This window comes from Talpa occidentalis, unplaced genomic scaffold (genome assembly GCF_014898055.3).
Source record: "Talpa occidentalis isolate TD23 unplaced genomic scaffold, MPIMG_talOcc4v2.1 talOcc4.13, whole genome shotgun sequence".
Classification (NCBI taxonomy): domain Eukaryota; kingdom Metazoa; phylum Chordata; class Mammalia; order Eulipotyphla; family Talpidae; genus Talpa; species Talpa occidentalis.
The window spans coordinates 5365292-5389575 of NW_023601322.1; the positions used below are offsets into that span (position 1 = coordinate 5365292).

Consider the following 24284-nt stretch of genomic DNA (forward strand, 5'->3'; position numbering starts at 1 on the left):
TACGGGTGATGTGGCCCAGCCAAATCGACATGTGAATTTGCCAGCACAGCTCAGAGAAAGCAGTGGCAACCTGGAGAAGCTCAAAGTGGTGTGTGGGCTCCAGCTGGTCAGAGAGCTGGAGAGAGACGGCTGAGAAACTGATAAGCGCTTGCTGGGATGTTTGCGGAACAGAGAAGAAAATCGCTGTTATTCATTAAGATTTTTAGTTGAGTGCTGCGTGGTAGAAATAAACTACCAATGAGAACACGGACACTCAACCAGATTTTGTTTTTCAGCCATCCAGGTAATAATGGCATGTTTTTATTAATGTTGCTTATTTATGAATTATTTTAACAATTGCAATCTTTTTTCTTAAAGATTTATTTATTTATGCATACAAGAGCTGGGGTACAGGCCAGATGTGCAGGGGGTGAGAGGATTCACCAGAGACAGAGTGGGGAGCAGAACAGGCAGACTGACTGAAGTACACTGCTGAGGGGAGCAGCGGGCGAGGCAGGAGAGGTCTGTCTGGCCATGTGGGTTGCTCCTTGGTGGCCGGGGATTGACCTCATGCTGCAGAGGCTGTGGATTGCTTCACAGTGCTGTGTGTCACCAGGGAGGCCCGCTATCTGTATTGTTTTTAACTTAACACTGTACTATGACTATTAATGATAGGGTGTGGAATATATTTTCAATATTGACTTTCACATATTCTCATTTATAAAGTGGGTATGTTTTTCATTTTAATTTGCCTGTGTATAATCACACAACTGCATAAAGACACTAAAATGTCATGATTGGATCCTAAAACTAGGCTTCTAATCATTAAAAGAAATTTTCAAAGTGGTGAGATAAATAAAACCTAACTACTGATGAATTAAAATGTTTGAATGATCAATTCTTAAAAAGCTTCAAAATAGATCCTCCAAAGTAAGAATCATATCCCCAGACCAATGAGCCAATCCTAAAACACATCCTTCAAAATATTAGAAGAATTCATTTAGGAAAAAAAAAATTAAGAGATAAATTGTGAATTCCAAGAAAAATAGACCTGCACCAACTTATTATTAGGAAGTTATACCACAAACCCTTTCAGGACCCCTACAATAATATAAGTGTGGGATCTGTGGGAATTCTGTGGGTTGAGGTGTGGGATGGAGGAAATCTCTAGTGTAGGTTTATCACAACCAGAATCAGAAAGCAATTCTCTGCAGCCATCCCTAGTTGTTATTGCTCTAGCTTACAACACTGCTGGGAGTGTTTCATCTCTTCTCCACGACTTCCACTAAGCTAATAGCTCTTGCCGCAGGCCACATACTAAATGCAAAGGTTCCAAGTCAGGGGTTAAGTATTTAAAGTTTTAGAAACAAAGAGATGCAGAATTTTCTTTATGTAAATCATTGTGCTCTTGGAAGAGTTTTGTCTAAAATAATAGAGACACATGGAAATTGGGCATTTCATAAAAAGGTATAAAGATTTACATGTAAGCATTCAGTGTGTGTAACAGACAGAAAATATAAGGGAGAATAGTATTATTCTTAACCTTTGAAATGTTAATTAGGTTCAGAATAGTATTTCTTTTGTGTATTTTACTCTTTTTATCTTGCACTTTTTAATAAATATAACATAAGCATTTTAAAACCAGGCCCTTGTGAACAGTGCAGCACACAAAACCTTTTAATAGATAAAAGACAGAGAAGGCAGTGAAAACTTGTTTTGGGCAAGTGTCATTAGTTTGTATTTTCTGGAGTGAAGCAGGTTAGGAATCTCAAACGTGGCAAAATGGAAGTATTTTTGGTTTCTATTTAAACCTCTGGTAAGTTTTTGTCTGGTATGTTTTCAGATACTGTCCTCACTTCACATTCAGGCATTTCTTTCCTCATGCTTCCAAGAAAGAACCACGCCTCACTGCAATTCCAGTGTGTTGAGTACACTGTGAAGGTATTTTCAAAGTATTTGACCATTCAAACTTCATCGAACAAATATTTGTTTTCCCTAATAGATGCAACAGGATTTTCCGAGTGACAGTATTAGGCCTTTAAGTTTTCTGCAGTAGAAACAGATCATGCTCTGAAATACAGGAAACTGTTTAAGTGCTGGTGACTGCCTTAAGGAGAACATCGCTATTGAGGGTCAAATTAATTCAAGATTGGGTAGAGTCTGCATCAAGCCATCTTCCCCAACTTGTTAGAGATACACTTAACTTTTACAATTTTATTATCCTGTAGGACATTTGTTAAACTTGCCAATGTTTCTCTGTAATTATAAGTTTCACTTTGAAAGGCCCTCATTAATTTCAGCTGCTCATAATGTTTTCGGGATAATTCAAAGTTAAATGAGCCATTGGAGTATACACAATCTATAGTTTTTATTCTCTCTGTACTGATGAACACATTTTTGAATAAACAGTCTTCCTTTCCCGTATCCCTATTTGATAAAGTATCAGAGAAGCAAAATTTGCAGGAGATAGATACAGTTCAATTACTATTCGATTTCACTTCCTTGAGGCAAAAGTATTTGGAAATTCACTTGTGGATTTATTTTTAATCATTGCTCTTAAATTTCCTTAAGAATGGGAAAGAATAATTGTGTTTTTTGACTTTACTGCTGTGTAGTGTGGTGTATGCAATATGGTATATACATGTATCTAAGTGTGAAGCTTTACTCGGAAACTTACATAGTATTGTAAAGCTCTAATGAATCAATAAAACTATATTAAAATGTACTGGTTTAATCCCCAGGCTTTCTTCTGATTGCTATTTCATTCCTCTTGTCATGTTTGGTCACTCTCTATTTTATTTACGATTTCAAGATTTCAGGTTTATTTTTATTTAGTTTTTCATTAGATTTTGATTTATATTTTAGTTTGCTTCTTTTTTAATTTCTGATTCTTAGTTTCCCTAGGTTTTTAAACCTTTTTAAGATAAGAAGTAAATCCCTTAGTTTTTTTCTTTATTCTTCACTAATTGAGATATTTAGGTGATATAATTTCTTTTAAACCCAGCTTTTTCTGGCTGTCATAAGTTATTATGGTAATAATAATTCTTTTTTTTCTCTTAATATTTGTTTGTTCCCTCAGCCAATATGTTTTGAGTTTGCCTTAAATCCTTATGGTAGAGACTAGACTTATTGTTAGATATTAATCTTTAAAAACTACAGTTTTTCTTTATATCACACATACATTTTTACTGTATTTCAGTAGAAATTAGCATATGCCTCAGTAAATGTTACAGCTGCATTTTGCTCTTTTGTTCATATCCCCTTAATTTGAGCTTTAATAACCCGTGTATATTTGCTTGCTCTTGAAGCCACTGTATTTGTATATAATACTAAAAAATGCTAGCATACACAGTACCTATTATATCCCAGGTTCTCTTCCGACTTAAGATTTTTCATTCCTGTATCTTTCACATAACACTCTGGGAGCGGGTGGGGAGACTATTACTACTATAACTAAGGTGAGTTAACTAAGGCACAAAGATATGGAACAAATGGTTCAAGATAAGCCTTCGGGTCATTGCTGGAGCTGAGAGGCAAACCCTTGTAGCCTGGCTCCACGGTTCTAGAAAATGAGTATCTGTGAGATTCAATTTTTTAAAAAAGTTTTCAAAATGCATATATATATATATATATATAAACCCCTAAAAGGTGGGACCATAACCTTCATTGCAATGTGGGAATTGGTTTGACTTTGATGTGGAGAAAGGTTAACGGCACAGTTTTGAGGGCCTGAAAAAAAATACACAACATAATATATAACATTGTTTCAATGTTTGCTAAATCACTGGTTCAGAGGTACAGAGATTTATTGTAGGGGAGTAGTAGAAATAATTGAAAAATTGACTGGTGATTTGATCATGGGAAAACATTGAGCATTGAGTTTAGAGTGAGAAATCTCTGTGTCTTTCTCTCCAACTGTACACACACACAGAGAACTAACTATAAGTTCTAAAACTGAACATTGGCAGATGCAAGGAAGTATATTAGGACAGTTTCTGGGGCAGAAGTGTTGATGTGCTAAAAGAGAAAGAAGAAACTGCAGAAATGTGGGCAAGGCATAATAAGCAAGACCTGTACCAGGCTGGTGGCAGTGGGGTTTCCCCTTCTGGGCACCCAGGAAAGCAGCTGTATCATGGGGAACAGACCTTGTCTATGTGTGTCCTCTGGACAGTAAACGCAGGCAAACTTCTGGACTTATAAAGTGTTGGAGCATGAGATGGACTAAATATAGGTTGACAGATTTAACATTTACGAGATGTTAGCATTGTCAGAACTCCATGGAGCATCAAGTGTTCTCAAATTTGGAGGATAGACTACAGATTGCACCTTTTATAGGCAGAGGACATTTTCCGCCATCACCCAGGTAGCTGGTGACCCATGAAGAAGAGTTGGAGATTTTACTTACACACACACACACACACACACACACCAACGCACACACAGAGTATATATACTATGTATAGAGTATGTATATAATATCATAGCATATATATAGAATGCTGTAATTAATGAAAGGTAGAAACGAGAGGTTAGAAAGATAGACGGAGGAGTTTAATAGATGCAGATCTCACACGGTAAGTAGGAAAGTGTGGGAAGCTGCAAAGAAGTTAAAAATGAGAGATCACAATATAGCTGGAGTGGAGGTAGGAGGAAGAAGGGGGTGGGCATTGACAGGTTTCTTTCAGAGCTTTGTATTCTGAGCTAATTACATCTCAACTTTTTGCCATTAAATTTAGTGCAAAAATTTAATTGGTAGGCAAACCCCTCAGTCCATTTTTTAAAGTGTTAGATTTTAGCTGTGCTTAATGTATAATATATGAAATGCTTATCATCTTAAAATAGCGAGCTTAATGTGTGCAGCATAGCCTGAGAAAATTTTTTATGTTAGCAAAAAACAAATACCTCAGAGGTTATAAAGATCAAACATCATTCTTACTTAAAAAAAATGTAAATGCTTTAGATTTTTGCTATTTTTCCACCCTTATCTATGACACACCGCCAAATGTAATGCAGTGGGCTGAAATGTCATTTATTTAAAAATTTTCCATTACCTGGAAGAAAAAAAAATGTTGAATTTCATAATTTGATGCACCAATATCATACTGAGTATTACTTGGAAGCAAATGAAATCCAATATAATATGTCAGGTTTCAAGATTAAATTAAGATATGTGGAACTCAGTTTATTCCTTGGGTGGAAATATACCATACAGATCAAAAAGCCAAAATGAAAGGCATAAGCCTAAGATAAGGGGTTTTAATATATAATATAGTAAGAGACTTTATTTTGCATTTTTCTTTGTATTTCTCATTATAGACATAAATAATAGCTTCCATCATGTTTTCAAATGATTATCTTTTCTCTAATTTCTTTATATTTTTTAAATTAAAAAATGCTGGGTTAGGGCCTCCCTTGTAGCTTGTCAAGGGGTTAAGATGCAACCTATGAAGTTGTCTGGAGCCACTGCAGCATGAGTTCGATCCCCAGCCAGGGAGCTACCCACATGGTGCAGCAGACCTCTCCTGTCTTCCCGCTGCTCCCCTCAGCAGTGCCTTTGGTCCATCTGCCTGTGCTGTTCCCCTCTCTGTCTCTGGTGAATCCTTTCACCCACCTACCCCCCACCTCTGACCTGTACCCCAGTTCGTGTATGCATAAATTAATAAATCTTTACAAAAAATGCTGGGTTAAATCTTCACTCAATACAGAATAATTGGTAACAGCACAGGCTTTAGCCTTTATCTTATTGTGTATTATATAATGTTATATTGTTACATGATATGCTATGTTAATAGGCTACATACTTATATATCATACTATAAAAATAAATGTATAATTAAATGTTATCTAGGCATATTAGATCTAATAATCACCCTGGGCTGGGTGAAATCGGAAAAGTCACTTTCTTCCTGGACACATTTTACAGATCCATAAAAGGAGCAGAATCTGATCACCAGTGTTCCCACTGACTTCACCTGGGAGTCTAAAAAGGTGAGATGAACAAGGCTAGGTCACCCTGTCCCTGCGGTTTTCACTGGAGCACGGTCTTAAAGTGATAGTGTCATCAATGGCCATATCAAGGGCACGTTAATATGTATATAATATATATACACCCCAAAGCAAGGAAGATGCCAACCAACTTTTCTCAAAAACAAAACCATTTTTCCTTTTTTTTTAAATATCTATATAGATTTTCAGATGTATGTGCGATATGCAATGAAAGCATTTTAAAGCACAGTATTTTTATTTTTTTATTTATTTAAATTTTTTTAAAATTTTAACATTTATCAATTTTTTTTTACATTTTTTGGACAATATTTGCTTCCCCCACCCCCTCAGATTGAGGCCCCATAGAATCTCCTTCCCCAAAGCCCCCGTGCACCATCACCTCAGTCCCCTGTGCGCCTCCCTCCCTCCCTCTGATCCCTCTCCCTCCTCCTCCCCTGCAGGATGTCTCTGGTTTATAATTGTTTGGTTTTGCTTTGTTGTGTTTTGTACTGTTATTATTTTTTTACACTGATGTCTTATTGAGTTCCCCTATATTCCTGCTATAAGTGAAACCAGCCGATATTTTTCTTTTCCTTCTGTCTTATTTCACTGAGCATCATTCCTTCTAGCTCCATCCACGCTGCTGCGAATGGCATGAGTTTCTCTTTTTTGATTGCTGAGTAATATTCCATGGTGTATATGTACCACATCTTCTTGATCCAGTCATCTATTTTTGGGCATTTGGGTTGTTTCCAGGTGTTACCTATTGTAAATAGTGCTGCCATAAACATAGGGGTGCAGGTGCTCTTTTGAATCACTGTTTTTGTGTCCTTTGGGCGGATCCCTAGGAGTGGAATTGCTGGATCGTATGGTAGCTCCAATTTTAGTAGACTGAGGAGCCTCCAGACAGTTTTCCACAATGGTTGGACCAGTTTGCACTCCCAGCAACAATGCAGGAGAGTTCCTTTTTCACCACATCCTCGCCAACATTTGTTGTTGCTTGTTTTTTTGATCTGTGCCGTTCTCACTGGTGCAAGGTGGTATCTCAGTGTGGTTTTGATTTGCATTTCCCTGATTACAAGTGATGTTGAACATTTTTTCATATGCCTGTTGGCCATTTGCATTTCCTCTTTGGAGAAATGTCTTTTGAGTTCTTCTGCCCATTTCTTGACTGGATTGTTTATATTGATTTTGCTGAGCCCTGTGAGTTCTTTGTATATCTTTGTGATCAGTCCCTTATCAGTTGAATGGAGAAGCTTGGTATTTTTAGAACATTACAATTGGGCCTGCATTCTCGGTCAACTGACACACACAATCATTCTCTTAGAAGGCTCTGACTTGGTGACAGTGATAGATTTTTTTTCCTTGTAAAGAAAGTGTCAGGAAAGTGCAGTATATTATGCAGATGGGGTATAAAAACATTTTATATTTCCTCCCCTTCATGAACTTTATCCTAGTATCTCTGATCAGAAGCCACAAAAGTATATACAAGGGTCTTCAACCCACTATAACAATTGTTCTACAGTTTAGCAAAAATGAATTCTGTACGTGGAAAGAAAGTGAGTGAAGCTTCTGGTGTGTATCCAGGCCTCAGTCAAATCAGGTCACCAGACAAAACACCCCCAACAGGGCAGCTCTCAATGGAAACACACGTCCTCCCAGTACTGGAGGATGAAAATCACAAGGTCCAGTTTCCAGGAGGATTGGGCTGCGGACGACTTTGTCCTCACAGGGTCTTTCCTCCCTTGAGCCCTTAAAGAAATCTGTCTCTCTTTCCTATTAGGCCAACAGTCCTATACAATAAAAACTTAGAGTTCCACCCTTATTATCGCTTAATTCTCTCCTAAAGCCCTTATTTGTCAATATAATCCCATAGAGGATCAGGGTTTAAGCAAATGAATGTTGGGGGGCACAGTTCAGGCCACAGCGGTCTGGGGGCTCCCCGGGGAGGTGGGGTGGGGGGTGGACAGGGCCCACGAATATGCAGGGACGTGACGGTTCAGGCAGGACGCAGGGACAACCAGAGTTTTCCAGCAACACAGGGCGTCTTGGGGAGTCGTCAGAAAACCTGGGGAGTCGTCAGAAGACACATGGCGCTGCTTGTTTTTGCGCTGGAGGCCGCTGAGGTCCGCTCCCAGGCGCCTCGCATCACCCTCGTGGCGACCAGGCCCCAGCGATTGAGCCCCGAGCGCGCTGGGCATCAGCGGGGCGCGCCGGAACCAGCCGGGCAGGGCCGGACCCGCTCACCCCGACTTGGGCCGCTCCCCAGGTCGGACTCTGACTCCAGCACCGCCCCCCACCAGCCCCAGGGGCCCGGTGGAGACCAGGAGCTCAACGCCAAAGCGGCTGAGCGGGCAGGGCTGGAGAAGCCACTGGTACCCTGGCGCCTGCGACCAGGTACCCACCCGGGGCCCCAGATGCCCACCCCGGGCTCCCAGACCCCCAGGTGCCCACCCCAGACCCCCAGGTGCCCACCCCCAGGCCCCCAGATGCCCACCCCAGACCCCAGGTGCCCACCCCAGGCCCCCAGGTGCCCACCCAGACCCCACCCTTGGCGCCCGCAGATGCCCACTCCGAGGCCTCCAGGCGCACCCCCCTGAGGCCCGCGCCCCTGGCACCGGCAGGGTCCTGGGTTATCTCCTGTGACATCAGGGCCCTTAAAAGGCAGCCTGGGGCCAATCAGACATTTTAAGCTTATCTGAGCAAAAGGCGACTCCTGTGGTGCCACGGGAGGATGTGAGGCCTTCGGGGAGCAGAGGCCGGGGCGACCTTGGAGGTCAGGACGGGCGGGGGGGCACTGGTGGGCCGCAGGGGCTGGCCAGCCGGGCGTCAGGGCCAGGCGGGCTGCGGGGCCCTCGTTTCATTGATTGCACAGATCCCAGCTGTGAGGCGCCCGCATGATACGGTCTGGGTGGGGCGTGTGGTTTGTTTTTTTAAAATGAAATGATGCCCATGGCTCAGTGGCTAAGGGGCAGGTGTAACAGGGGTGGCGCAGCTCAAGCAGCCGAGCGCCCCACCAGTGGCTTTCTGAAGCCAAATGGGACCGATTCTGCAGTGAAAACAAGTCTTTTTTTTTTTTTTTAAAGATTTATTTATATAAGCACTGGGTACAGTCAGAAGCACGGGAGGGTGAGAGGATTCACCAGAGCCAGAGCGTGGAGCAGAACAGGCAGACTGATGAAACACACTGCTGAGGGGAGCAGCGGGTGGCAGGAGAGGTCTGCGCGCCATGTGGGACCCTCACTGGGTGGCCGGGGATTGAACTGGTGCTGCGGAGGCTTCGGGCAGCTGCACCACCAAGGAGGCCCGAAAACAAGTCTTTGTGACGCCTCAGTTTATTGCAGTTGGTTTTTCCTAGCCCAGAGCTGCAAACCACCGCTAGATTAAGGTCTCTTTAATCTAGAGTGGATGGGTGTGCAAAGTCTGGCTCTCCTTTTGGGGGACGGGGGGCTGCGAACTTGAAACAAAACGCTGTGTTGAGGGGACCGATGATGGGGTGCTGGCGCTGGCTGTGCAGTTGCTGCATTGTCACATCCCTCCCTTTTTACTGTCTCATCCACTTGCCTACATTTTATAGTCCTGTATAGTGATTTCACAGATTCCAGAGAAAGCCCCTCTTACAAGCAATTAACATAGGCAGACACTACTAATTTAAAGGTTTTTATTCTCTTTTGCATAAAAAGGAAAAAAAAAAAAACCCAGTGTGAGTCCACTGAGAGTAGAGTTAAGAATTGCTAACACACTATCTTGCTGGGATTTACTTGTTATTGATGTCTGGACTTCCTGCTGCTTTGTTTCTGGCTTTGATGCTGCTGGTATTTTTTTTTTTTTTTAGATGTTTTTGGTCTCATATTGGGGGCAGATCAGTAGTCAAAAATATAATTAAGAGATGCTTTTCATATGCAAATATCCATGTGATTACTACATCAAGCTATTGTATTTATTCTGGAAAGAAGTATAAAATGTGAAAGGTTGGTGATAAGAGTAAGATTTTAAAATCTCTTTTTGTGTGTGGGTAAATGAATATTTTTAATACAATGATAGCAAATGATAACAATCTTCTTTCCTCAGATTATTACAGCCCACGCGCCCTTGCTGAAGTTCTGTGGCATAAGAATTAAAAATTAAAAATGTGAGGGGCATTCACTATGCAATTATGAATCTGAACACATAGGTTTTATACTCTTGGGCCACACAAAAGAAAATATTATTCTGTGATAGGTTCTGTATTAAAATTATAAATAGGATTTAGAGTAGATAAAAGGTAAAGAAGAAAGAGTTAAAGTGAAACAAACTCTTTGGGGCTTGATTGATCTTGAAATATTATTCAATATTTCCTTTAGTCAGTTTTGTTTCTATCTCCCCTAGCAAAATGAAATCTTCATGTGTTATTGTCATTTCAAATTATAATGAAATATGATCTCTTTTTCCTGTTTCATTTATTTATTCCCTTTTATTCCCTTTCCTTATTCCTGCTTCTTCTGCCCCATCATAAATAATTATTATCCAGTGTTTGATCTATATCCTTGTATTTTCATGTGTCCTTGAAAAGTGTGGTAGCTTTCTTTGTGTATGTTTTAAACTTTTGTTTTATTTGTAAAATTAAAAAGTACAGAAATGTTGAAAGGTGTGTGTAATGAAGATCTTAGATTTACATTTGTTAGTCTGTTGCCTCTTCTCTCCTTGTTACTATTTTCTCAGGCTCTTTCATGGGGAGCTTCTAACCCTGTAAAGAGTTTTCCTTTTCTCTATCGCCTCTTTATTTGATCCATTGATTTAAAAAAAAAATTGCCTATGTCAAAATTCCTTGCTGTCATTTTTTTTTCTTGATGTTCAAATGGACCTGAATTTGGGATGTGAAATCCCTTTAGGTGGCTCCTATAATGCTTTTGATATGACCCTATTATCTCTTTTTTTTTTTAGAGGCATGTTTTATTTATTTATTTATTTGTTTATTTGTTTGTTTATACATGCACTGGGTACAGTCAGAAGCTTGGGAGGGTGAGAGAATTCACCAGAGCCAGAGCGGGGAGCAGAACAAGCAGACTGACGAAGTACACTGCTGAGGGGAGCAGCGGGCGGCAGGAGAGGTCTGCGCGCCATGTGGGACCCTCCTCCGCTGGCCGGGGAGCATCCGGGGATCGAACCGGCGCCGCAGAGGCCATGGGCAGCTTCACAACCCAGCGCTCAACAGCTGCGCCACTGGGGAGGCCCTGACCCTATTATCTCTTTAAGCATTTTCTGGCTTCCTAGTTCAACAAGTTGTCCTTTCTCTTATCTGGGCTTTTTCTCTGCTTGGACTTTCTCACCTGCAGGAGGCCTCGTGACCTGCCTGCTGAGGAATGAACATAGGCACCGAGATCTGGGTTATTCATGGATACTAGAATCTTATTGGTCCTGTGGACAGAACAAAAATATGCACTTATTTTAGAAATAAGTTCAAAGTAATACCTGTAATTAAAATTCAATAATAAGTTCATTCTTACCCTCTTCCCTGCTTCATTTAAATTTCCCTTCTTCCCCAGTGAAAACCCTCACACCCAACAATAATCTTACTCTTTTGTTCAGGGACACAATACATAAAAATCATTTCAGAATAACAACCACATTATTTGAGATTTGAGATAACCCTCCCGTCCAAGTGCAAGATATATACCCATTTCTTCCTATTCTTTGAGTCTCTGAGGTGTGTATCAGTTTCCTCTATGTAAATGTACATGGATTTGTAATTTAGTTGTATTATTGTGACATGAACCTCATTTTGTTTCTCACTTTTTCCCACTGGGATTACGTTAAACTCATTTTAAGATCTAGCCATGTTTCTGGGTTCATGGCATTTATTGCTTCTAACTCTTTCATGATATTCAAAACTGCATCTTCTTCCTTTTACTTTTTTTCCCCCACCAGAGATGTTCAAGTTGATGGCCCCAAACCTTCCCATACTGTGCGTTGTGTATTGTTTCAAGTAATTCCTTTTATTTGTGTTCCGGGGATTCCTCTTTTTCCTACTACTTTATGTTCTCTTAGTGGAGCGTCTAAAATGGTCCAGTCATTTTTTAGTTATTAAATTATTTTTCCAGTCAATTTTAAAATTTCTTTTCAAAGTTCCTTCTCTCTATTCTATCGTAGGCCTGAGTTTCAATTCCTTTGTTTAAGGCTGAAGGGTGTGAGAGACAGAGAGAGCGAGAGAGAGGGGAAGCCTGTGTTTTTCTAAGTGAAAGAAGTTTGTAAGTTCCTTACATTATCATATCCCACATGTAACGTTGTTTATTGCAGAGAGAGTAAAAAATGGAATATTCAAATTCAAGGACACAGCAGGGTCAAGTAAACAGAAAAATACCTGATCAGGGTAAATAATTAAAACAGCAGTCAGCATTTTGCAGCTCATATTGAGAAGAAAGAATGCCTCAATGCAGACTGTGCTTATGGTAAATTTTGCACATCTGAAAAAGCAGAATTTCAAAACGTAGAAAAATTGCATACATGTCATGCTCGCCATGTTGCCGTCATCATTATCTGCATTTACTTTTATCTTAATAAAATGTCTTTGGGGGAGATGCTCTTGCCACCGCTTAGTGTTTCAGATTGGGGAACTGAACAGTAGGGATGCAGCAGCTGGCACCCTAACCCCTGACTGTACACTCTTAGGGTGTGACCTGCCCCCCCTCACCCGTACGCTGGATTGTCAGGTGGATGGGTGCGTGCTCAGTAGAGTGACCTGGGAAGGAGTCATAGGACACCAAGATGGGCAGAGTATTAAGATTTCAGAACTAAACTATTTCCTTGCGGTCACCCTATTTGCCCCCCTTCCCCCAGACCTGAGAGTCCCTGATTGGGTCACAGGGTGAGGTGATACCAGTCAGCTCCGCACCCAGCTTCACAGTCCCCAGAGGACCTTTTCTATACCCTGCGTTGGTGATATTTTCTTATTTAGAGCTTCATTGTTGTTCTGTTCATGAATTTTATTTCTGAGGCCATTCCTTGTTTATTTGAGTTATCTTGTACATCTTTGATCAGCTTTTCCTTGTTTTCTTCCATTCCTTTGACTTTCTTTATCACGGCGGGTTTGAACTCTGGACCTGATGGGAGAAGCTCTCCCTCGTCCTTGTGATTGGGGTCGGGTGTTTGTTCTCTCTGTGGGGTCCTGTTCCCCTGAGGACCCAGGCTGCCATTTCTTGTCTCCATCCTTTCTCTCTAAGCTTGAAGAGTGTGAGGCTTCCACAAACTTGAACGTTTTGAGTCTGGGCCCCTCAGTAAGAGTTTGCTGAGGCTGTGCCAGTGTCTGTGGGGGGCCTGCTGTGGGGGGGTCTACCTGTGGCCCCTTCCCCAAGCGTGATCAGACTGCCCTGAGGCCTCGGAGGTCTGCCCTGGGTGGGTCCTGGAGCTGCTAGGTCTGTGAGGGCTTCCTGCTGGGGAGGGGCGCTGGCTGCGGGGCAGGCCTCGCCCACCTGGAGGGTTGCCTGCCCGCTGGCATCCTGCTCCTCCTCCGGATGCTTTTCCCAGGGTGTGCTGTGATTGCCAGGAGTTTGTGGGCTTTGTTCTGCTCTGCTCGAGCTGTGAGTGCCTAGATGAGCCTGATGCCCTCACCCTGCCGCCATTTTGCCCCCCACTCCTCTTTGCAGTTCTTGACCACTTAAGACTTTAGCGCTGGCCTTCTGTCAGGGTGTGGGGCTGTGTGCTCCTGGGGGGGGGGGGGTTCCCCAGAGCTGCCCACACTCACTCTCCTTTCCCTTCCTCCCTCCAGTGCCCAGTGCAGCCTGGCACCTTGGCAGCACCTGACTGTCGGGGCCCTTCTGCTTTACTGACGGCTTCCGGCCTCCGGGCTGGGTGCCTTTCCCTGGCTGTGACTGTTGTGTGTTCCCCCTCACCCTCTTTTGTTTTGATTATCCTTTTTTGCACAGGTGGGATAGTCAGAATATAATTAACTAGATGCTTTTCAAATGTAAATATCACAGTGATTACAATGCCCCACTTCACTGCACATCAAAAAGAATGGCACTTCTACACGAAGACGCAAAGATTAGACAAAATGACTATGACTTTCAGCTTTCTTCTGTTCTTCCTGTGGACAGTCTCATCTCTACTTGCTCTTTTTTCTTTTAAATTGGTATTCTACTTATTAGGAAAGCTTTTTCCAGTCTTCTGGCCCTTCACCTGCGCTGTTCCTGTATTATCTGAGGGACCATCTGCCAAGCTTGATGAACATGCTAATGGAAGTACCTCTGAGCATGCTAAGTGATAGTTTTGTTCTTTTGGGATGTCATATTCAAAACAGGTATCCTGATGCAAAATCATAGCAGGAGAAATTTCAAGAATAAAGAAGGGCAACACATTTTTCTGGTCACCCCAGATCAGCACTTTTGCCCAGCTAGTTCTGATTTCAGATGAGTGTGGAGATGGCGTTGACTGTCCGCCTCAGCGCTCGTTTGCATAGGACACAGGTGTTGATTCACTTAATCTTCCAAACAAAGTTATCTCTGAAAAGACTACAGTTTAGGGTTAGCTAATCCAGGCAAAGAGAGGCTTGTTGATTTGGCCGAGGGGCTGTCCCTGCTGGTTTACGGCAAAGAGACATCACTTCTTAGTGATGCTGGTGAGACATGGAACTCATTGCTCTGATAAACTGAGAAACATTTTTATCACTTTGCTATGGAGAGTGCCAGTCACCTCTTTCTGGGAAGCAGGGTCAGCTGAGAAGTGTTTGGGGCTCATATAGTGAAGCTGATTCAGCAGCCTTCTTCAACAGATGTTTTGATTCCATCCTGCAGAGTTTGCCACCATTTCAATTACACATAATATGGGCCGTGCCTTTCGCTAAGCCTCCGAGGGCCATCCAGCAGTGATAACCTCTTCCCGAGGCCTCTGCTAGGGCATTAAGCCCCATCTCCTGGGGGTGCTCCGACAGAAAATTTCTCTTACCTCTCTCTATGTTATTCTGTTGTTCTGTCAGAGTCACTCCCATCTCGTGTGTGTTTCTGGGGTACATCTTAGCCAGGACCCATAGCTCCTTTGAGAGGTAGCCCTGTCTCCCCCTGAATGGACCCAGTGTTTCTCTTGCCAGTGTGTTAGCACATGACCAAGGGGTACCCCGGGTGTGCTGTCTCTGCCTGCTGCTGACGGGCAGTTCTGATTTGAAATCCCTTTTCAGTGTCTGCTGCTCAAAACGCCCCGACACCAACTTCCATGGTTGGAGCCCCTGGGAGCAGACTCTGAGGTGGAGATTTGCATGCAGGAGTTTTGTTGGGGTGGCCCCCTGGACTCCACCTGGTGGATGCTGAAACCATAAAGTCGGAGGCCACTTTGAAATGTCACGAGGAGTGAGAAGTGGGAAAGCTCTACCGACAACTTTCTCAAAGCCTGCTGAAGAGGTGGTCAGAGGGCGGCCCTGCTGAGGGCCAGCGGGACTCAGGAGGTCTTATTTGTTTTACCATTTTTCAAATGCAGATGTAAAGAAGGCCGTCCAGAGAAAGGGTGACACTTCAGGGAGTCGAGGGAGGATTTGGGATCACAAAGATTAAATAAAGAAAGATGTCACATCTCTTTGAATGGCAGGTAAAGGCTACTTTCTTAGGATGGCAGTGAGGAGCTGAGAGAAATCTCAAATGATGACTTTTCTTTAGGGAATGAAGTAAGGTTTTGATCAAAGAACAGAAGAAGGTTGTTAGAATCAGAATTTGAAGCGATGGTCTTCATGTCAGTAAATAATCACTTGCACATCTTTCTGTCAAAAACAATCGATCTACAATATATATGAACTATATTTAAATATAAAGCTTTTATTTTATATTTATGTAGTATATATTTTAGAAAAAACTGACAGAAAATTATTCAGGGGTCACATCATTAATTTTTACTCCAAACTCACGCAGATTTTCAAAATGTTGAGAAAGTGGTGCCATGAATACCCACGTACTCTTGAGTGAAATAGAATTATCGGTGTTTTGCTATATTTGCTCTCTATCTTCTCTTTCTTTCCTCATCTTCCCATGTGTACAGATGGGTGAGCACATGCGTGTGTACAATGTTTTATAGAGAGAGTTTTTTTGTGCTACCATTTGTAAAAGGCGTCATGAAACTAATGTTATGGTTGATGTTTTTATAAGGGTTTCAAGACCTTTTAGAACAGATGCAAATTCTTGAAATGTTTAGGCTTCCAATTTTATAAAATAAAAACTAATATTTCTTCTGTTTGCACCAACCCGTTTGCCTACCAATTCTGAAAGCTGCAGCAGAGATAGTCTTTGTAAACTTCTTAAATTTCTGAAAGTTTCTGTTTTCAGTGCTGTCCATTTTATAGCTATGATAATCTGCTATGTCAAATCAAAAACAAAGTATTTGCTAACATGTAAATTTTAGATAAGAATGTTTGAAACAGTGATGTACTTGATCTTTACATTAAACTACCTATAAATGATGACTATACATTTATTTGCAAGACTATATAATTGTCTTGCTTTGTTAACAATGTTTTAAACACCGGAAAACAGTATTTTTACATATCCCACAATACCTAGGGTAGCTATATACCTAAGGGTTGCTATCTATCTGCACATAAAGCTGCACATCCATCTACTCCTGTGCATATCCACTACATGTAAGGCGACTTGATGCATAACGTGCTACAAGATGAGAACCCCAATGTCCCTTGGTCTTCACCAGCCCCACACAAGCAATGCCAATCCTTTCTTACGACATAGGTACTGTTCTTAGGTCAATTCATAACAAGAAGGCCATCTTGTAATCACTTTTATATCTTGGATTAATCTAATAACTTTCTGCTAAGGAAGCTCTTCGCACTTTTTGAAATATTACCTCATTTATCTTTCCAACATCCCTAGAAGGCCAGGCTTAATCTTATTACTCCTTGCTTATATGTGTAGAAACTGGCAAAGTAGATTTATAATTCAAATTAGAAAGCTATCTTCAGTCCAGGGTGAGGGAATTCTCTATGTACTGAAATGAGTTTATCTTCCGTGATATTTCTACCCTTGCCAGGTGTTGAGCTCTGTGTCCACATCTTTCCTGAAAGGACCCAGCCTCGGACTCTGTCCCCTCCCCCCATCCCTAGCTTGTTTATCATCCTTCTGTCCCCTGAGGTGAAAATAAATGGCCAGGCAAAAGCTTGTCTCTCCTATAAACTAGCTGGGCATTGAATATCAGCAAACAGCAACAATAACAACAACAAAAAGACAACTGTGTTCTGTGGGGGCTGTATTCTATACAAATATCCATGGTGAATCATGGGATAATTCCATCAGGTTTAGGATAATACGTGACCTTTACCGGGAGCTTTGAGGAGAAAACGTTGTCATTTGAAATATCATAGGATTTTATTCTAGCACAACCTCTATACACCTGATGCCTCGTAGCCACCACAGCCTCTCCGATCCCGGGTCTTCCTCCCTCGGAGTGGCTCCCTGCATGCAGTTGCTACCACTCATTCTCTCACAAGGTGGTCTCTGTGTTACATCTTTGAATTTTCCCCATGGTGTTCTTATCTAAGGTGTAAATACTTGGGTGTTCATGAATGCTGAATTTGTGATGCAGAGATTATTTTTAAATATTTTGAGGAGTGGGGGGTAAAACCAACTAGAGACACAATGTTCTCAAGACCTGTTGCAAAGGTGAGGATACTGGACGGCTGACTGCGGGGCGGCAGGTTCAGATGCCTTTTTGTTTTTAACCTGGAAATGACTAGAAATTGTTCAAATATTGATGAAGAGAAAGCAGTTCCAGAGAAAAGGTTATTATATGCCCTTGACATCCTCATTGACATTGTTCAAATGGGAAAGTTAAATTTTAAGGCTCTAAATGATTATCTTACATCAAATTTTTGATTGACTCATTGACCCATTTATTGGCATTGCTGGTTTCCAAATAATTTATGCAAGTGGTTCTGATCCAGATGTTTGTAGCAGAGTAACACTGGGAATTGTTTAATGATAAAGAGCCCACACATGTGTATGTTTGGAAGCTGGCCTCCCTTTGGTGCTGGTGCATATCCTTATCGAGGACTACCGCCGAGACCATGTTCTACAGAGATCAGAAGGCTTTGATTCTCACAAGTAGCTATTAATATGACAATTTCGGTATAAAAAGGAAACAAGTTAAAATAATAAGATTATAAAAATATTCTCTACTTCTTGAGAGTAGTAGAAAATTCAGAAAAAAATGAGTTGGTCATTTGATCTATTTGCAAACATTAGATTGCAGTTATTTTTCTCTATAAAAGCAAACTCCTTGTTTTTAATGCATTTTTCTGCAGTTCTGTTGGACTGGAATGTAGCTGTCAGCTGCTAACTTTTGAGAGCTTTGATTTTCAAAGAAGAAAGCACAGGAGAGTGTAAACAGATCGTATTTATAAGAAGCTTTTGCTGATGAAACTCATTTGCTTTGCTGAGAAGTTAATTGGGATCTTCCACACTACTATCACTTATACATATTTTTTGGCTTACTTTTCTTCTTGTCTTGAGATGAAAAATTTAACAAACTAATAATTTTCCTACATCAAACCCCAGGAGTTAAGTTCTTCCTGGTCTTTGTGAGCTAAGCATATGGATATATACAAACACGATGTTTTTCCAATATTTACCTGTGCATGAAACTCTTCAGTGTTAATGTTGCAAGGAGTAAAGATGAATGATATGAATCATGAGTAAGAACTGATTGTGTCTTTCAAAGGAGGGAATAGAAAAAATAAAACTTTTTCAAAAAACAGAAAAAAATTATTTTTTCAGGGAAATGTGCTATAAAATCCAAACTTTTATGATAATAAACAAGTAACATTGTCCTTCTGAAATTTTTTCTGCTTTGTTTTAAGAGAGTATTTTTAAAATCACAACTGTATTAGTGCTACTTTTATAAGGAATAAATAGGTCTTAAACTACTACTCTTCATATCTACGAAGATTATATAAGTAAAGGTTACCCTTTCAATTAATTATTGAAAACAATATGAGCTTAATTACAACATTCTGTCTTCCTAGTGTTAATGATCTTTGACTATCTCAAAATATTCTGTAAGTTAGATTTTTACTTTTCTGCTTGTTTTGTGAGTTGGTAGAGAGATGATTTTTCGCAACAAAAAGATAGATTGTTGAAATTCTAAGAATGTCGGGTCTATAAGTGTTATTATTACATTTGATTACATCTTGTCCTCCCAGCTGGGTTGTAAATTCCTAGAGGGCAGAGATTATATGTTATACCAGGATTGTCCTCTTTATACTCCACTGAACGTGGACTCTGAGGAGTTCATTACTCATCTCTGTTACCACATCCAATTGTCTTTTATAAATCTTTGATCAATTTTTCCTCTTGGAGACATTTGACATTGATTACTACTTCCTCTTTTTAGACTCTCTTTTAACTTCCTTAATACCATATTATCCCTTTATCTCTTTGAACTCTTCTCTGTTTTCTTAATTGGCTCCCTTTTTCTGTTTCTATTCCCTGAATGTGGGTGTTCTATGTCTAATTCTCACTCATCACACCTCTAAGAAGGGTTTCTCCTGTCTTGCCCCTTTAGTGGCTGTCGCTAGTACAGGGGGACCAGGACTTGGCCTTGGCTCTAGGACCTTGTGACACAGTAGGGAAGGGGCTCATGTCAGGTTCAGTGCACAGAGTTGAATTCAAACACATTCCTAGCAAGTCAGAATTCAGGCTTCAACTCCTCTTGTACAGGGATTTTGTACTAAACAGAATTATAACTTCAGGGTAACAAATGGTTCTTTGTATTCGCATCTATTTTTAGATGAGTAACTAACGACAATGACAGATCATGGTTCCTTGTTTAGCTGTAACCATCACAGGGCACGCTTTGTCACCACAAAGTAAAAAATTATTGTCTCCCTGTCTTCCATTTGTGGGTCCCCAGACTCATAATTATTTACTCCTTGGGGGTTTATGTATCTTTCAGATGAGTTAGACCTGTTATTTTAATTTTATAACCAAGTTAAGTGACTCTTAGCACAAATGAATAGCAACATATATCTTAACTTTTTATGTGACCTTGTCCTAAAGTAGTCTTGCTAGCAGGTAACACGGATTGCCACTTCCAAAGGTGTGTGTGTTAATGTTTATTACTTTATGCCTTCTTCTAGGAACTAGGGAAGTGTGGACATCAATTCAATCACCTCTGCTACTTAGAGGTGATTGAATTGATTGTGCCTGGTAGAGATCATTACTCACCTTTGAAAAGCAATACCACCACAAAGAATGCTCAAGCGTAATTTATATCTCACATCATCTTGTAATAAAAAAAAGATAAAGACAGGAAAACTACCATTCTTTTCATTTTTCTAATTAGAAAATTATAAATGTATCATTAAAAGAATAATTTTTTTTCCAACCCAGCCAACAGTTACCTATGATTAGTAGAAGTTCAACTTCTATTAACTCTATTCATACTTCCTATGGGTAAATGATTTGTAAAAGATTAAAATAAAATATAGAAAATAGTAAAATAACATTGAGAATGATTTGCTTTCTTTGTATATTTAGACAGTATTTGTGCTGGTGTGGGGCCTCATTGTCATCATCAATCTTAAGAATTTTTATTGCAGAAGCAAGGTTAATAGAGGTTTGACTGATGCAACTCACCTCTTTTAGTCTGGACACAACTCAACTTTTGAGTTGACTGTAGGCTGCTTTCAATCCACTGTTGCTCTCACCTCTGCAGAAAACTCACAAAGAGTCTAGAGAAGTTACTAGGGGAGAAAGCCCCTGTCCAGGGCTCAGTGTGTTGTGGGAAGAAAGTGACACATGCTGGACAGAGGGGCCTTCCTTATACAGTAGGTGCTGCCTCCTACTCCAGAGAGGTGTTTGGATCTTGCATCTCACATGGAAAATCATTGGGTTAAGTGATACACTCAGCAATCCTGTTTGCAAACTACTTCTGGTCATTGCAATGTTGGAAAATGTTGAAGCACTATCAGAATGGAAAAAAGGGTCTATTGTGTAGGTTTGATGATTTTTCTGGTATAAATACTCTCATAAGGCCAATTTCAAATTACTGATGATCTAACATCCAGCTCGTAAAATTCCTGAAAATTTCTTAGTTGGGTTTCTGCACTTGCCACATGACAACTCCAGGATTCTACCGAAACTCTTACTTTTGTAACTAATATCACAAGAAGAAAGAGATTTGTTTATTTTTTTAAGAGTTTTTTTTTAATAGATTTATTTATTTATTTATACAAGTACTGGGTACAGTCAGAAGCTTAGGAGGGTGAGAGAATTCACCAGAGCCAGAGCGGAGAGCAGAACAGGCAGACTGACGAAGTACACTGTTGAGGGGAGCAGCGGGTGAGACAGGAGAGGTCTGCGCACCATGTGGGACTCTCGCTGGGGGCCGGGGATTGAACCGGTGCTGCAGAGGCTGCTGGCAGCTTCTCAACCCAGTGCTCAACCGCTGCGCCACCAGGTAGGCCCGAGATTTGTATATTTTTAACATAACAGAAGAGACCTGAAGTACAGTAAACCCCCAAATTAATTGTAAACCACTTAAAAATAAAGGTTAAAATTTGTACCCAAAAAACTGTATGCCCAGAAAAGGACAAAGATAAAACACCCCAAAACAGTGATATGAATCTCCTTTGATTCAAAGTGGCTTATGTGCTCTATTTTATTGCTTTTACTAGGATTTATAGAGAGAGCATGAGTGTTTGTTGTGTGTTAGAGTCTTTAAAAAAATCTAAAGAAAAATTCTTTTTGCCTCAAAAGGCTAAATCAATGGAAGTCAACAGAATAAATGTCATTGCTTTTTACTTCCTTAACTTCAATGGTTTATAGGTTCATAAAAAGATGTTTCTGCCAATAATTAATTTATCTGAAAATACGAGCCTATTAAAATGATGGAATTGTATGATATTATTTGAATTGTGGCAGCTAAACCCATATTTTTAAATTTCAGGGAATATACAAACCCTGCTTCCCACTAGTATCACGTTACATGCTGTGTAATTTCTCTTAGGTATAATGACAAAGTTACTCCAGTGGTTCTGCCCTTTTTAACAGTGTTTTAATTCTTAAGACAGTATTATGGTAGCATTAATTAAAATGTTAAGAAAGGCACTTGCTTATAATTCCATTGTAATGTATATTACATTTTTCTTTGTTTTATATTGTTGTGTATACCTGTCGAATTAACATTAAATCACTATTTAATATAATTAGCATTAGATCATTAAATGTTTCATATTGTTAGTCTTCATAATATCATGGTCAGAGGTCTGTACTATCAATATATTGAGTTGTTTATTTATGATTGATTGAATTGAGATTATAGAGCTATTATAATCAGTATTATCCTAGGTGCTGACAATTTTGAAACGACTAATTTTATTACCTAAATGGAATAGCTGGACAATAGCTTGTCATCATATTGTTATTGGGCAACACAGAAAAGCCAGGGGACTGAAGACTGTTAAGGGCAATAAGCCATGTTACCCATTGTAAGGTCCTCATTTGCACCCATCCAAGCAGGGTAATCAAAGTCTAGTGTATGGAAAGATTTCTCATTGGCGAGAAGTTCAAAGGAGGGGAGGGCCTGAGGGAGAGTGAGAGAGAGAGGAGAGAAAAGAGAGGAGCTCAAACTCTGAAATCACCTCTAAGGTGGTAAGCAGGCACCCAGCTGAGCAGGCAGGGCCCAGAGCCCAGTGTGCAAAGCCCACCTGCAGGGTCTCCAGGAGACCAAGTCCAAGGTACATACTGGCAGGAAGGCTGGGTAGGGCCCAGTGAGCAGGGACAGGAGAGATCTGAAGTTCAAGATGTCCCTTCCAGTCTGGACGGTGGGTGCCAAGAGGTCAAGGTGACACAGCACTGGCTCTCCTTCCTCTGTTCCGCCCCAAAATATTCACCTTGCTCCTTCCCAGAAGGTGCCCCCCACCCCATTCAGGAAGCCTGGTCTATGGTATGCTGGGAGTTGTAATTCAAAGCACCTGAGATGTTTGTGGCATATAGATGGGCACAGGGAAAGTCTCACCCTTTTTGTGGCCATGGTGACGCTCTCCCCACTTCCTTGGGATGCACCCCATGATGATATGATGACCTCATTGGTGACACCAGCTTATCCGTGCTGAGGTAGCAAAAAAGGTTTACCAAATGTACAATAAATTCTCAGAATCAGACTTCTTTCTGCACTCCCAAACTAAATATTTTTGTAAGTAGCACTATCTCCTACTTAAGCTTCTTCCTCCAAAGCACGATTCTTCCATTATTCCAAAAACTTATAACCTACCTTATTTAAAATAATAAAAGCTAATTTTTGAATTAAATCAATACCTAGATGAAATATTAAAGAGTGACTGAACATTATTTCCATTTTAAATCACTTTCATAGTGTTACTATTAGCTATAGAAACTTAGATTTATTAGTACTTTACCTTCAATTCTCACAAAAATCCTCTGAGGTAGTCACTAATAACACCCCCTTTTACAGGGGAGAGATCAGGGGCACAGGGCAGTTAATTGACACTCCTGGTGTTACAGGTAACAGCCACAGCGCAGGATTCCAGTTGGCTTCTCTCTCTCTCTCACTAGACCGATGTTTAAGGCTGTCTCCATCTCAAAACACTCCCAGGAGACTTGACTAGAAGGGTGCGCGTCTTTCCAAACAGCTTGGAGTCAGTGGATGCGTGTGGCTCAGGTGCTGTTAGAGTATGGAGACAGTTTTCCTTTAGAATTTTGGGTTTGCTGGTTTGGGGGTTATTTTTCTTCCATCGTTTTGGATGTTTGAGAATTCCCTCCAGCCTCTGTCCTACCAGGGTGGCAGCGAGACCCTGCTGCCCATGAACCTGGTGACAGTGTCACCGCCTCCCGGAGCACATCCTGGGAGTGGGTTGGCGAAGATCTTCCTGGCGGGAGGATCCTAGTTATGCATATATAAACATCTCACTTCCAAATAATTTACTAGATTTCTCTTCCAAACAGTTTCACTGTCAGCCTCCAATGTCAGGACACAGAGATACAGGGAGTCAGCACCTGAGGACAACGCCGGCCGGGGGAGCCCTGCTTTTGCAGACTTGCCGTCGAGAGTGCCACAGACTTGTTTATCGCCGAATTCTCTTATAAATACCATATACCCCCTTATAAATACCATGGGATGGATGAATTTTATTAAAAAGATCATTTTTACCACTGGCAGGGATTTAGATTCATTTCCATAGGAAGACAGGATCACAGGTTAATTTAGAACAAAGTCTTTGCTAATTGTGTTTATGCCGATACCACTAAAAACTGTAATCTGCTGCCACTGTTAGTCGGTGTGGATTCAACCTGAGGTTAACCTCTCCCTATCACCTTGAAAATTATAAATGTAGCAGA

General features: G+C 40.9%; 1 long non-coding RNA gene across 1 annotated transcript; it reads left to right on the forward strand.

Annotated features, from left to right (window-relative positions):
• LOC129145668 (uncharacterized) lies at positions 1-24185 on the forward strand. Its single transcript, XR_008551590.1, has 3 exons — positions 1-283; positions 5903-5967; positions 23892-24185. It is a non-coding gene; the product is annotated as an uncharacterized LOC129145668 (long non-coding RNA).
• Positions 24186-24284: the final 99 nt, after the last annotated feature.